The sequence below is a fragment of the Oncorhynchus nerka genome, linkage group LG1 (assembly GCF_034236695.1).
Source record: "Oncorhynchus nerka isolate Pitt River linkage group LG1, Oner_Uvic_2.0, whole genome shotgun sequence".
Classification (NCBI taxonomy): domain Eukaryota; kingdom Metazoa; phylum Chordata; class Actinopteri; order Salmoniformes; family Salmonidae; genus Oncorhynchus; species Oncorhynchus nerka.
The window spans coordinates 59,292,364-59,309,229 of record NC_088396.1 but is presented as its reverse complement, the minus strand read 5'-3'; positions in this window follow the sequence as shown (position 1 = coordinate 59,309,229).

The window sequence follows — 16,866 nt, the reverse complement described above, 5'->3', positions numbered from 1 at the left end:
GGCCTTGGTCCTGGAGGTGACCAAGTACCTGATGGTCACTGAGAGAGCTCCAGAGTTCCTCTGTGGAGAAGGGAGACCCTTCCAGAAGGACAAACATCTCTGCAGCACTCCAACAATCAGGCCTTTATTGTAGAGTGGCCAGACTGAAGCCACACCACTGTAAAAGGCACATAACAGCCTTGGAGTTTGCCAAATGGCACATAAAGGACTCTTTTGGCACCTAAATGGCACCTAAAGGAAACCAAAAATGAACTCTTTGGCCTGAATGCCAAGCATTGCGTTGGGAGGAAACCTGACACCATCCATACGGTGAAGCATACTGGTGGCAACATCATGCTGTCGGAATGTTTTTCAGTGGAAGCGACTGAGAGTCTAGTCAGGATAAAGGGAAAGATGAATAGAGCAAAGTAAAGAGGAATACTTGATGAAAACCTGTTCCAGAGCACTCAGGACCTCAGACGGCATCAAAGGTTCACCTTCCAACAGATCAATGACCCTAAGCACACAGCCAAGACAATGCAGGTGTGGCTTCGGGACAAGTCTCTGAATGTGCTTGAATGGCCCAGCAAGAGCCCGGACTAGAACCTGACCGAACGTCTGTGGAGAGACCTGAAAATAGCTGTGCAGCGACGCTCCCCATCCAATCTGACAGAGCTTGAGAGGATCTGCAGAGAAGAATGGGAGAAAATCACCAAATACCCTGTATTAAAGGTAGCAACCCTTGAAACGTAATGTTCAGTTAAATGATGTATTTAGATATTGGTTCCATTACCCTGTAAGCAGTCTCTGAAGGCTCTTAGTCTGTGCCGCTCTGACATTGCTCATCCATATATTAAAATATTCTTAATTCCAGTCCTTTACTTAGATTTATGTGTATTAGGTATCTGGTAAATTGTTACATATTTCTTCACTGTTGGAACTAGGTGCATAAAACTCTCACTACATCTGCAATAACATCGGCTAAACAAAAGCTTTTGACAAGTTTTTATTTTATTTCTACTGAGTGACATAAAACTCTCACTACATCTGCAATCAGAAAGAAGAAACAAGAATGCCATCATTTTCAGCCAAACACATTACTTCCTTCAGCACTCTACTACAAGTGTGACTGTTTTGGAATAAAATGTTCAATATATTTCCTTTATCGTCCTCTGTGTTGTTTGCTTATTGTTTAACCATTGATATGTTCCAGGTCAATTTGAGATCTTAAGGAGCATCAGGTACTGCTGGAATATCTACCAATAGCATGTCCATCTTTATGTGATAAATTACACTGGTGTAACGGTTTTCTAATGGAGAAGGAGAGTCGGACCAAACTGCAGCGTGTAGATTTCGATCCATGTTTAATAAAACAACGTAACACGAATCAAAATATAAACTCATATATTAAAATATTCTAAATTCCAGTCTTTTACTTAGATTTATGTGTATTAGGTGTTTGTTGTGAAATTGTTAGATATTACTTGTTAGATATTGCTGCACTGTCAGAACTAGATGCACAAGCATTTCGCAACACCCGCAATAACATCTGCTAAACACATGTTTGTGACACTAATGGGTGACTGCAACCCACACTTTGGTTTTGATAGTCACTGCCAACAAAATCGAATGTTATTATTTTCAGATAAAGATTTTAGCATCCTTCAGCACACCACTACAACAATCTGACTGTTTTGGAATAAAATGTTCAATATATTTCCTTTAACATCCTCTGTGTTGTGTCCATTATTGTGTTGTTTGCTTATTGTTTAACCATTGATATGTTCTAGGTCATTTTGAGATCTTAAGGAGTATCAGGTACTGCTGGAATGTCTACCAATAGCATGTCCATCTTTATGTGATAAATTACACTGGTCACTGTTCAAAACATTTATAAAGTATTAAGAAAGTCTGAATAGTCCTCCCTTTAGATTAGGGACTGCAAAACAACTTTACTGATGATCAGTTAATGGTTTATACGTTAATTTATTAAACATCTGATGAGAGATCATTAAAATCATTATTACATACTGTAAAAGTTGTTTATCAATGTGTGAATGAAACTGGAAACACTGATCTCACTAGCTTTAAGCACCAACTGTCAGAGCAGCTCACAGATTACTGCACCTGTACATAGCCCACCTATAATTTAGCCCAAACAACTACCTCTTTCCCTACTGTATTTATTTTATTTATTTATTTATTTTGTTCATTTGCACCCCATTATTTTTTATTTCTACTTTGCACATTCTTCCACTGCAAATCTACCATTCCAGTGTTTTACTTGATATATTGTATTTACTTTGCCACCATGGCCTTTTTTTTGCCTTTACCTCCCTTATCTCACCTCATTTGCTCACATCGTATATAGAATTGTTTATACTGTATTATTGACTGTATGTTTGTTTTACTCCATGTGTAACTCTGTGTCATTGTATGTGTCAAACTGCTTTGCTTTATCTTGGCCAGGTCGCAATTGTAAATGAGAACTTGTTCTCAACTTGCCTACCTGGTTAAATAAAGGTGAAATAAAAATGTTTAAAAAAATAAATAACTAGCTTTCTAAAACTAATGTGGGAGTAATGAGTCATTAATGATGTGGAGTCAAAATAAACATTTTACATTCATTATTACAAAGTGTTATTATAAACTGTTACCAATCTATATATTAATTCAGACTCCACAGCATCTGAGAGAGCTGCTCTTGTGTGACCCCTGACCTGGCAGCAGTGATGTAGTGGGAGTAGTGGTACTGTTCATACACAGTATGTTGAGGTTGAGCTGTCTGATGTGGTCTCCTTCACTGTTGTGCTTAATCATTAATGCATATACTAATGATTAGTAAATAGTTTATAAGGATATTCATTAAACATCTTATGAATGATCTTATGTATCATTATTACAGACATTATTACATGCACATACTAGTAATTTACACATGTGAGAATACCTACGTGACTAACATTTAACACATTTGGGAGTAATGATTAATAAATGGTGAACAAACTGTACATTCCTTACACATGTTTTATTACTGACTGCTATTATAAAGTGTTACCCATATTTGCAAATTCTTAAATTTGACCATTAACTACTTACACAATACACCATTGAGATAGACTTGGATGTTATCTGATATCATGCATATTGTACATTTACATTTTACTACACGTGGTGAAGGCATTGCAGAGTATGTACATATACAGTATATATATATATATGTATTTTGCAATTTGCAATAAAATGTGTGGTTTGTTTGTGTGTGTGTGTATATATGTATGTGTATATATATATATATATATATATATATATATATTCCATGTCAGATATATATATTTTCCATGTCGGATTATATATTCCATTATTTTATTCAAATGGAATGGAGTAGAACAGCAAACACACACATGGCCACTGCGCCTGCTACTCCTCTCCTTTTCCATTTGAAATAGCCATTGGGTGCTGTTCAGGGGAGGGCAGGCCCACAACAATGGCCGGAGTTGAATGGAACAGCACTTCACCTTAGTGACTGTTCCCTCTGCTCTATACAATACATATCTGTTTATTTTATGTGACGATAAAAGGCTCATACAATACAAATATTTTCTTAATGTTTTCTTCCACAGTGATAGCAACTCTGACTGGGAGCCCCCGGTGCCAAGCTGCCCGCTCTACCTCTGCCCCCAGTGGTGTTCCTATACCACAGTTCATTACTGCAGGCATGACTGTGCCTCAGGGCCAAAAGGGCACAGCATGAAGGCGTTGTTGTGTTCTGTGTTGCATGAACTGCACCACTTGTTCAGTTTGCCTCTGCTTTACATCAGAAAGAGACTGCTATGGGACATGGCACAGGCAGCAAAATATTGTGTTAGAGGACTTCCAAAGGGTGTACTGTTTTTTTAAATATTTATTTTCTAATATTTTTTTTAACTCAAAAAGCGTTGATGCCTTGACACCATCATGTTTCTGGGCTAACAGCTCATTTGGCCAAACCCGTGCTCACCGAGTTTCATCTTTGAAGTCTTTTCCATTTAGGAGAAATGGCCATGTCACATTGGTGATGTTTTGTCCATTTGCATTAAGCAGCCACTCCCCATTTGGTGGAATTTTCCCGAACAGCGGGAAAATAAATTAAAATAATTAAATGGAAAACAAATGTCCGAGAGACTTATTTTGATGACTTCCCTGTAGATCTGGCCCTGGGGTACGGCTCCAGGATGTTAGTCTATTTTAAAAACATTTGCGGACGTCTAGTAAGGGACTGTACGTTTGCGATATGGAGATCCTCATCAATCATACAGCAAATGCCGAATTGTGCCCTTCATATATGAAAATACCCTCAAATAAAAGGTGACATTCTATAATGTCGCCTCATATTAAACATTTGATCTCATATCCAAAGTGCTGGAGTAAAGAGCTACATTTTTTAAAAATGTTTTCCTTCAGAGTAAAAGAGAGGACAGGTATTACTTTCAGTATGTACAGTGGCCAGAGTAAGGCAGTATAATTCACAATCTGTGACAGAGGGATAACTTGACTTATTCTATACTGAACAAAAATATAAACGCAAGATTTTACTGAATACAGTCATAAGGAAATCAGTCATTTGAAATTAATTCATTAGATGGATTTCACATGATTGGGAATACAAATATACATATGATATACATATATAAGATGGTTACACCCCTTCATATTTGTGGATTTGGCTATTTCAGCCACACACGTTGCTGACAGTGGTAAAAACTCAATCACACAGCCATGCAATTTCCATAGACCAACTTTGGCATATAGACCAACATTGGCAATAGAATGGGTTGACTGAAGAGCTCAGTGACTTTCAACGTGGTACCGTCATAGGATGCCACCTTTCAAACAAGTCAGTTCATCAAATGTCTGCCCTGCTGCCCCTTTCAGCTGTTATTGCTGTTATTGTTTAATGGAAACATCTAGGAGCAACAATGTCTCAGCCGAGAAGTGGTACACAAGCTCAAAGAACGGGAAGGCGGGAGTCCTCTGTTCTCAGTTGCAACATTCACTACCGAGTTCCAAACTGTCTTTGGAAGCAACGTCAGCATAAGAACTGTTCGTCAGGAGCTTCATGAAATGGGTTTCCATGGCCGTGTAGCCGCACATTGGCCTAAAATCACCATGCGCAATGCCAAGTGTTGGCTCGAGTGTTGTAAAGCACACCACCGTTGTACTCTGGTGCAGTGAAAAATGCCTTCCCTGGAGTGACAAATCTGGATTTGTTGGATGCCATGAGAATGCTATCTGCCCCAATGCATGTTGCTTGTAAAGTTTGGTGGTGGAGGAATAATGTTCTGGGGCCGTTTTTCATGGTTGGAGCTACTAGACCCCTTAGTTCCAGTGAAGGGAAATCTTAACACTACAGCATACAATGACATTCTAGACTTTGTGACAACAGTTTGGGGAAAGCCATTTCCTGTTCCAGCATGAAAATGCTCCCATGCACAAAGTGAGGTCCATTCATAAATAGGTTTGTTGAGATCTGTGTGGAAGAACTGACTGGCCTGCACAGAGCTCTGACCTCAACCCCAATGACCACCTTTGGGATGAATTGGAACGCCGACCGCGAGCCAGGCCTAATCATCCAACATCAATGACAAACTTTACTAATGGTCTAGTGGCTGAATGGAAGCTGAATGGAAGTCCCAGCAGCAATTAGCCATCTAGTCATCTACGACCAACTCCGTATTATTACCCATGATTTTGGAATGAGATTTTCAATGAGCAGCTGTCCACATACTTTTGGCAACGTAGTGTCTAAGAAAGTTCAGGAAAATCTAGGAAACAGAACTAGAGAAACAGGAAGTTGGCATAGAACGCTGGTAATACCTGACAAGACAAGACGAACTGGCAACAGACAAACAGAGAATACAGGTATAAATACGCAGGGGATAACGGAAAGATGGGCGACACCTGGAGGGGGGTGGAAACAAGCACAACGACAGGTGAAACAGATCAGGGTGTGACAATCCCACCTGTAATATCGCAAACGGACATGGCAGTTTCACCATTACGAATTCCATCTTTAAAGGGAAATGTCACTCAAAAACAAGAACCAAAGTGTCGACAGCCACATCATCATGATGAAGCAAAGATTGTATGATGCAAAAGGCATCATCATACTGTGTGATGCTGTGGCCAGTGACACTTTGATTCTTGAAAGTCCAATATCTTGAAAAGTTGACATATGACAGTAAAATCATTTTGGGACTCTATCAACAGTGGACTAGTAAACAAAAAAACTAAAGATGTTTTTGAGTTTAATTTCCCTTTAAGGGCATAATGGCTAACCTCTTGGCAACTCCACATTATTAGCCACAACCCAGGGTCAGCGATGGAGCGCCACACGGCCACCCAGGATCTAATCGATCTGACACCTTGCTGTGTGTGTGTGTGTGTGTGTGTGTGTGTTAATATACAGTCTGTGTGTTTTGTCCCTCCAGTTTCCCCATTATCTGTGGTCAGAACCAGGTCTAGAACATGTGAGTCTGGTGGTGAACAACCCTGTGTCTCTAACCTGTGACAATCCTCTTCCTGTTATCAACTAGCTGAACGATGGAAACACAACAGAGCAGGAGACACTTCAACCTCAACATGCTGGTTATGAACACTACTCTCACTACCACTACTCTCACTACTACTCTCACTACCACTACTCTCACTACCACTACACTCACTACCACTACTCTCACTCTACTACACTCACTACCACTACTCTCACTACCACTACCCTCACTACCACTCTCTCACTACTACTACACTCACTACCACTACTCTCACTACCACTACTCTCACTACTACTACACTCACTACCACTACTCTCACTACCACTACTCTCACTACCACTACACTCACTACCACTACTCTCACTACCACTACACTCACTACCACTACTCTCACTACTACTACACTCATTACCACTACACTCACTACCACTACTCTCACTACCACTACACTCACTACCACTACTCTCACTACTACTACACTCATTACCACTACACTCACTACCACTACTCTCACTAACACTACACTCACTACCACTACTCTCACTACTACTACTCACTACTACTACACTCACTACCACTACTCTCACTAACACTACACTCACTACCACTACTCTCACTAACACTACTCTCACTACCATTTCACTACCACTACTCTCACTACCACTACACTCACATTACTCTCACTACTACTACACTCACTACCACTACTCTCACTACCACTACACTCAACCAGCTCTCACTAACACTACTCTCACTATCACTACACTCACTACCACTACTCTCACTACTACTACACTCACTACCACTACTCTCACTACCACTACTCTCACTACCACTACTCTCACTACTACTACACTCACTACCACTTTTACTACTACACTCACTACCACTACTCTCACTACCACTACTCTCACTACCACTACTCTCACTACCACTACTCTCACTAACACTTCACTACTACTACACTCACTACCACTACTCTCACTACTACACACTCACTACCACTACTCTCACTACTACTACACTCACTACCACTATCTCAACCATACTTAATACTACACTCACTACCACTACTCACTACCACTACACTCACTACCACTTCTCACTACTACTACATCACTACCAGTACTCCAACCACTACCTCTCACTACTACTACACTCACTACCACTCCTCACTACTACTACTCTCACTACCACTTTCACTACCACTTTCACTATACACTCACACCACTACCTCACCAACACGACTCTCACTACCACTACACTCACTACCACTCTCTCACTACCACTACTCTCACTACTACTACACTCACTACCACTACTCTCACTAACACTGTCGTTCTCACTACCACTACTCTCACTACTACTACACTCAGGGTGCTCACTAACACCACTCTCACTACCATACTCACTACCACTCTCACTGACCCTCCACTACCACTACTCTCAACCAGCATTTTACCAACTCTCATACTAATTGGTGAATCACTACTACTACCTCCCTACCACTACTCACTGTAGCTTTAATTCAGTGCCACTGTACCACTACTCTCACACCACCTCTCACTACCAACCACTACCACTACTCACCACCACTACTCTTTGCCACTACTTCACTACTAAAACCACTACTCTCACTACCACTACTCTCACTACCACTACTCACCACCACCTACTCACCACCACCACCACTCACCACCACTACTCTCACCACCACTACCTCACTAACTTTGCTCTCACTAAACTCACCACTACCACTACTCACTCACCACCACTACCTCACTATCACTACTCTCAATACCACTACTCTCAATACCACTACTTCAATACCAATACTCTCACTCACCACACTCTCAATACCAATACTATCACTAAAACTACTAACTCTCATGTTTCTCACTGAGTCTTACCAATTCACTACTACTACTCTTACCACCAGGGCATAACTTCACTACCAACCTCTACCACTGGCACCACCACCACTATCACTACCACCACCTCACTACCACACTCTCACTACCACTACTCTCACTACCAATACTCTCACTACCACTACTCTCACACCAATACTCTCACTACCAATAGACTCTCTCACTACCACTACTGTCACTACTACTACTCTCACTAGCACCTCTCACTACCACTACTCTCACTACCACTACTCTCACCACCACTACTCTCACTACCACTAGTCTCACTACCACTACTCTCATTACCACTGTCTCACTACCACTACCTCACTCAACACTACTGTCTCACTAACACTACTCTCACTACCACTAGTCTCACTACCACTACTCTCAGTACCACTGTGTCTCACTACCACTACTCTCATACCACTCAGTCTCACTACCACTCCTCACTTACTCTCACACCACTAGCTCACTACCACTATCTCAACCACACTCTCAACCAATAGCACACCACTACTCACTACTACTACCTCAACCACTACTCTCAGTACCACTACCACTACCTCACTACCACTACTCTCAGTACCACTACCACTACTCTCACTACCACTACTCACTACCAATACACTCACTACCACTACTCACTACCACTACTCTCAATACCACTACTGTCACTACCACTACTCTCACTACTACTACTCTCACTACTACTACACTCACTACCACTACCTCACTAACACTACACTCACTACCACTACTCTCACTAACACTACTCTCACTACCACTACTCACTACCACTACTCTCACTACCACTACACTCACCACCTCACTCACTACTACTACACTCACTACCACTACTCTCACTACCACTACACCACTACCACTACTCTCACTAACACTACTCTCACTATCACTACACACACCACTACTCTCTACTACACTCACTACCACACTCACTACCACACTCTCACACCACTACTCACTACTACTACACTCACTACCACTACTCTCACTACTACTACACTCACTACCACTACCTCACCACCACTACTCCACCACCACCTCTCACACCACACTCTCACTACCACTACCTCACTAACACTACTCAACACCACTACTACTACACTCACTACCACTACTCTCACTACTACTACACTCACTACCACTACTCACTACTACTACACTCACTACCACTACTCTCACTACCACTACTCACTACTACTACACTCACTACCACTACTCTCACACCACTACACTCACTACCACCACTCACACCACTACACTCACTACCACCACTCTCACTACCACTACTCTCACTACTACTACACTCACTACCACTACTCTCACTACTACTACTCTCACTACCACTACTCTCACTACCCACTCACTACTACTACACTCACACCACCACTCTCACCAACACTACCTCACACCACTACACTCACTACCACACTCACCACCACTACTCTCCTACTACTACACTCACACCACTACTCTCACTAACACTACTCTCACTACCACTACTCACTACTACTACACTCACTACCACTACTCTCACTAACACTACTCACTACCACTACACTCACTACCACTACTCACTACCACTACCCTCACTACCCACTCACTACCACTACCACTACCACTACCTCACTACACTACCACTACTACTACTCACCACTACCACTCACACCACTACTCTCACTACTACTACTCTCACACCAATACTCTCACTACCACTACTCTCACTACCACTACTCTCACTACCACTACTCACTACCACTACCTCACTACCACTACTCAATACCACTACTGTCACTACTACTACCACTACCACTACTCACTACCACTACTCTCACTACCCTACTCTCACCACCACTACTCACTACCACACTCACTACCACACCACTCACAACACTACTCTCACTACCACTACTCTCACCACCACTACCTCACTACCACTACTCTCACTATCACTACTCTCAATACCACTACTCTCAATACCACTACTCTCAATACAACTACTCTCACTACCACTACTCTCAATACCAATACTATCACTACCACTACTCTCACTACTACCTACTCTCACTACCACTACTCTCCTCACTACTACCTCCACTACTACCTCACTACCACTACTCTCACTACCACTACTCTCACTACTACTACTCTCACTACCACTACTCTCACTACCACTACTCTCAGTACCACTACCACTACTCTCACTACCACTCACTCACTACCCACTCACTCACTACCACCACTCTCACTACCACTACTCTCACTACCAATACCTCACTACCAATACACTCACTACCACTACTGTCACTACTACTACCACTAGCACCACTCACTACCACACTCACTACCACCACTCACTACCACCACTCACACCACTACTCACTACCACTACCTCACTACCACTACTCTCACTACCACTACTCACTAACACTACTCACTAACACTACTCTCACTACCACTACTCACTACCACTACTCAGTACCACTACCACTACTCACTCACTCACACCACTACTCTCACTACCACTACTCACTACCAATACTCACTACCACTACCTCACTACCACTACTCTCACTACCAATACTCTCACTACCAATACTCTCACTACCACTACTCACTACTACTACTCACTACCACTACTCTCAGTACCACTACCAATACCTCACTACCACTACTCTCACTACCACTACCACCTCTCACTACCACTACTCTCACTACCAATACTCTCACTACCACTACTCTCACTACTACTACTCTCACTACCACTACTCACTACCACTACTCTCACTACCACTGCTCTCCCTACATCACTGCTGGCAGGTCAGGGGTCACACAAGAGTCTTTTGGCATGTTAGATATGTCTATATTGACCCTGGATCATATTATATATGTGTTGATCCTGGACCATGCTCCATGAAATCAGGATGTGCCAACTCAGAGAGGCCAGGTAAAACAAATGTAATTTCAGTTCTGTACTTGTGAAAATGTCTTGTTATTTGTCAAAGACACTACAGAGAGGGTGTAGCATTGAGACTTGAGTGAGTTTAGGGGGAGGTTTAGTCTGAAAACCTACCTCTTCATGAGTATCTTTATCAATGCCACAATGTGCTAAATGACTAAAATGTAAAATGTGTAGCAGAGGTGAGTCAGACTCATGGTCTCCTGATGAGATGTGTTTGGGGTAAGAGTTGTATTGAGGCTGAGGCCTAATGGAAGTTGTGCTCATGTAACCGGTGTGAAATGGCTAGCTAGTTAGCGGGATGCACGCTAATAGCATTTGATTTGGTGACGTCACTCTCTCTGAGACCTTGAAGTAGTTGTTGCTTGCTCTTCAATGGTCGCGGCTCTTGTAGAGTGATAGGTAACAATGCTTCGAGGGTGATGTGTGCAGAGGGTTCCTGGTTCGAGCCCAGGTAAGGGTGAGGAGAGGTACAGAAGGAACACTGTTACACTCACACAAACGACAATAGAGCTTTACTTAGGTTCACTTTGAATGTTTATGCTGAATTGGGGCCTTATTAGGGCCCTGGAGGAAAGCATTTGTGTGTTTCCAACACCTTTAATTGGTAGAATTCCTTAGAGTTTTGGACCTCATTGTTCCTGAGCCTTGGATACATTGGATAACAGGACCCTCTGGTGTCAGAAACTTTAAAAAGTAAAACTAACATTATTAAAGAGTTTTTCACTTACCCAGTAGAGACAATATAGTCTCATGACATAGTCAGATTGAGTTTTGCTGATGCAATATGCTCTTTGAGAATCATGAGAACTAGAGAGGTGAAATGACAGTGTACTAGATGATGTTTGCATGTTTGTGTGTTTGTGTGTGTGTGTGTGTGTGTGTGTGTGTGTGTGTGTGTGTGTGTGTGTGTGTGTGTGTGTGTGTGTGTGTGTGTGTGTGTGTGTGTTCTTGTTTGACACCTTTAATTGGTAGAGTGACGTGTCATTATTACAGAGCCTTGCATATTAGTGCTAACAGGTCCCTCTTGAATCTGAGACAACTAATTAGACAAAAAATATGATTGGGTCAGAATACTGCAGAGTGATCTCTGGCAAACATTATGTGTCCCAATGATGTAACTGTCTCCCTCAACTTGAATCATTGTTTCATAATTCAGTTCAGATGGACATTTGTACAAGTCTATGGAATGTTCCTATGAAATGCCATGAGAACATACACCATAAAGATGTACCGTCTTATCAACTGCCTGACTGTTATTTTCTTATGCACTGGCCAAATGACATATGCCATGATGTGTCCTGTAGTTTCACAAGGCCATCCTTCCAAGTCTCATTTTGTTGTCTTGAATATTCTATGTCTAAAGAACTTCAGTTTCACATTTTGCATTTCATTGGCAGGGCTGGCTTCTAACGCTTAAAAATAAAGGAGAGCCGCACACTCAGATGCAAAAATAATAGTTTACCAACTTGTCGACAGCCGAGGTGTCTTCATCAGCGTACAATCACAAACACTGCGGGATGTCTCGTTTATATAGCGTCAAGACACACGTGTCTGTAATCATGGCCAAGAGTGGCCTAATATCATTGGTTCATTTCTCAAATATTAAAATGGCATAGAAAGAGCAGCATACAAACAACAAGTGGATAGCATATGATCATAGATTCATTTTAGACTACACAAGTTTACAAACAATTACAATGGCAAAGTCACAATCACGAGAATGGCTTCAGATCAAAGTCTACGTTGAGACCGAAGAGAGCAAGGGTCTTTAAGTTAAAGATCCAGGCAGCCTCTAGTTTTAACAACAAATTATCAAGGTCACCCCCTCTCCTAGTGAGGGTGACATGTTCAATACCAATGTAACGCAGAGACGAAATCATGTGGCCTGCCTCCAAAAAGTGGGCCGCAACTGGGTAGGTCAAGTTTTTACACCTAATGGTGCTACGATGCTCTGAGATACGTACTTTTAATTCACGCTTTGTTCTACACACATAATTTTTTACCACAAGGACAAGTTATAAGATAAATAACTGCCTGAGTGGAGCACGTAATAACACCTTTGATTGGGATTGATTTCCTGTTTGTGGGTGTTTGAAGGATCTACATTTATACGTGCCATTGCATTGAGCACAGCCATTACACTTGTAATTTCCATCCAGTAGGGGCGCAAATAGACGTTGTTCAGGAATATCTTGGGGTGGTAAATCAGAGTGTACCAATTGGTCTCTGAGATTTCTGCCGCGCGAGAATACGACCAAGGGAAGGTCCGAAAACACATTACAGAGACTATCATCAGATTTGGCTTCCAACGCTTGCCATTAGTTTTGTATCTTATGATAGCAGGCTTGTTGGTTTCAACTAGAACCTTACGATCATGTCCCTTCTTGAAACACATGTTGAATTTCCAATAGTTGTTAATTATTTTTTAACTTGATGTTTATTTTGGAAATAACCCAACTCTACCAGACAGTTGAGAAGTCAAGAGGGTCATACCAGCTATGCCATTATAGAATAGCAATTTGCATAACATTTTTACTAATCTCAACAATATTACAAACATTACTTTAGGTCTGCTTACATTGGATTTTACTCTGTATGTAGTTAAGCACTGTTCAAATTGAATGAGGACTGATGTCAAATGTGTATGAATTATGTTAATTGCATATGTGTGAATGAAATGAATCCATTTTCAGGTGGTGTTGGTTTTCTTACATTTCAATGAGACCAGGTCCTTCCACCATGTTTCCACTATGCTACCATATTCCTACGGTTCACGGTCTCTACTTACATGAATGGTGCTATATTCATCCCTCACCAATTGAATTCCTGACTTCTATCCAACATCTTCTGCCCCTGAACAAGCAGTTAACCCACTGTTCCTAGGCCGTCATTGAAAATAAGAATTTGTTCTTAACTGATTTGCCTGGTTAAATAAAGGTCAAATATAAACAAATAATCATCATTGGTGACAGATGGAGTTTTCTTATAGCCCTCTGAATGGGAAAGGTTCATGTTAATTGATGCAGGAGGGTTAGGGGAGTTGACCAATCAGGTTCACGTGAAGGTTTGTTTCATATCCAATAATAAATCCATTGTCAAAACAGGCCCAGGTAGACAGGTAGAACCTTAACAAAGTGTTCAATATTTCACCAAAAAGGGATCTGCGATGGTTACAAGATAAAGAACTCAATTGGCACCATACAGAACCATCTGTTTTTAGTGTGCAGATACACACTTCAGCTGATCACATACTACTGTATCTCTTCTACATCTGAAGAAGCAGCTGAAAAGTCAGGTAAGGGGCAACTTCAGAACAGCTGCCCCCTCTGTTTTCTGGAGCTCAGCTGTTTGAACTGATCATTGAGTGGATAGAGGGCCCTCTTGGCCCAAAGCTTATTTTGGCTTGGGCAGCACCATTAAGGGCTTTCACCATTTTTTTAATGTCTGTCGCCAATTGGATGAAAAACCTTGCTAGTGTCACCCAAAAGTCTCTGGCAAGTGTACTAGTCTAGTGTCACTTTGATTATGCCTGTACATGATAGTTCACCAGCAGCCCCAAACATCGAAAGAATAAGCTACAGACCAGCCAAAGAGCTTGTAAGAATTGTACTTAAACTCCCGCCTCATACTCCTCTGGAAGTCAAGCATTTTAAGCAGCTAAGTTGGCCATCTGTGGAAAAAAAGAGTAGTATTAATTTAACTTCGTCTGGTCCACATAATTATCACAGACTCAGCCCCCAGGTACCAATATAACTATTTTCCATTTGTAAGAGAGATGTCCACCATCATAAAACCTGAGTCAGAAAGTCTCATATTCACTATATTAAATATAAGAGTTTAACTACATTTATATACACTGGCACTGTTAAATGGAACAAACTACTACAATAACTCAAAGCTGTACCAACCAAAACAAATTTTAAAAAGGTCAAAAGCTGGCTAATGTGTGAAAAGTACAACCTTTTTCGGTCTGTATCTCTGTGATGGGGCTGCAAACTTCCGACTTCAACTGTATGTACTGTATCTATGTCAAATATATATATTTAATGTGTCTGTATCTATGTATTGTATCTGTATCTATGTAATGTGTCTATGTAATGTATCTGTATCTATGTAATGTATCTATGTAATGTATCTTTGTAATGTATCTATGTAATGTATCTATGTAATGTATCTATGTAATGTATCTATGTAATGTATCTGTATCTATGTAATGTATCTATGTAATGTATCTATGTAATGTATCTATGTAATGTATCTATGTAATGTATCTGTATCTATGTAATGTATCTATGTAATGTATCTATGTAATGTATCTATGTAATGTATCTATGTAATGTATCTGTATCTATGTAATGTATCTATGTAATGTATCTATGTAATGTATCTGTATCTATGTAATGTATCTATGTAATGTATCTATTTAATGTATCTATGTAATGTATCTATGTAATGTATCTGTATCTATGTAATGTATCTGTATCTATGTAATGTATCTATGTAATGTATCTATGTAATGTATCTATGTAATGTATCTATGTAATGTATCTGTATCTATGTAATGTATCTATGTAATGTATCTATGTAATGTATCTGTATCTATGTAATGTATCTATGTAATGTATCTATTTAATGTATCTATGTAATGTGTCTATGTAATGTATCTATGTAATGTATCTGTATCTATGTAATGTATCTATGTAATGTATCTATGTAATGTATCTATGTAATGTATCTATGTAATGTATCTGTATCTATGTAATGTATCTATGTAATGTATCTATTTAATGTATCTATGTAATGTATCTATGTAATGTATCTGTATCTATGTAATGTATCTATGTAATGTATCTACGTAATGTATCTGTATCTATGTAATGTATCTATGTAATGTATCTGTATCTATGTAATGTATCTGTATCTATGTAATGTATCTGTATCTATGTAAAATGTTAAATGGAACAAACTATAACAATAACTCATGTTGCACGCTGTGTTAAGAGGACGCATTACTTTCAACCTTCGTCTCTCCTGAGCCCGTACGGGAGTTGTAGCGATGGGACAAGATAGTAGCTACTACAACAATTGGATACGACAAAATTGGGGAGAAAATGGGCAAAAAAATAAAATAATTCAACAAAAAAAAAAAAAAGTTCAACATCTGCACCATCGAGAGCATAGACTGCGGTAGAGGTACCCCCAAGTCTTGGTCCAAGAGGCTTCTAAACAGCTTCTACCCCCGAAGCCATAAGACTGCTGAACAACTTATCAAATGGTCATTTGCATTGCCCCCCTCCTCTTTTACGCTGCTGCTACTCTCTGTTTCTTATCTATGCATAGTCACTTTAACTCTACCTACATGTACATATTACCTCAATTACCTCGACTAACCGGTGCCCCGCCCATTGACTCTGTACCGGTATCCCCTGTATATAGCCTAGCTGTTGTTATTTTACTG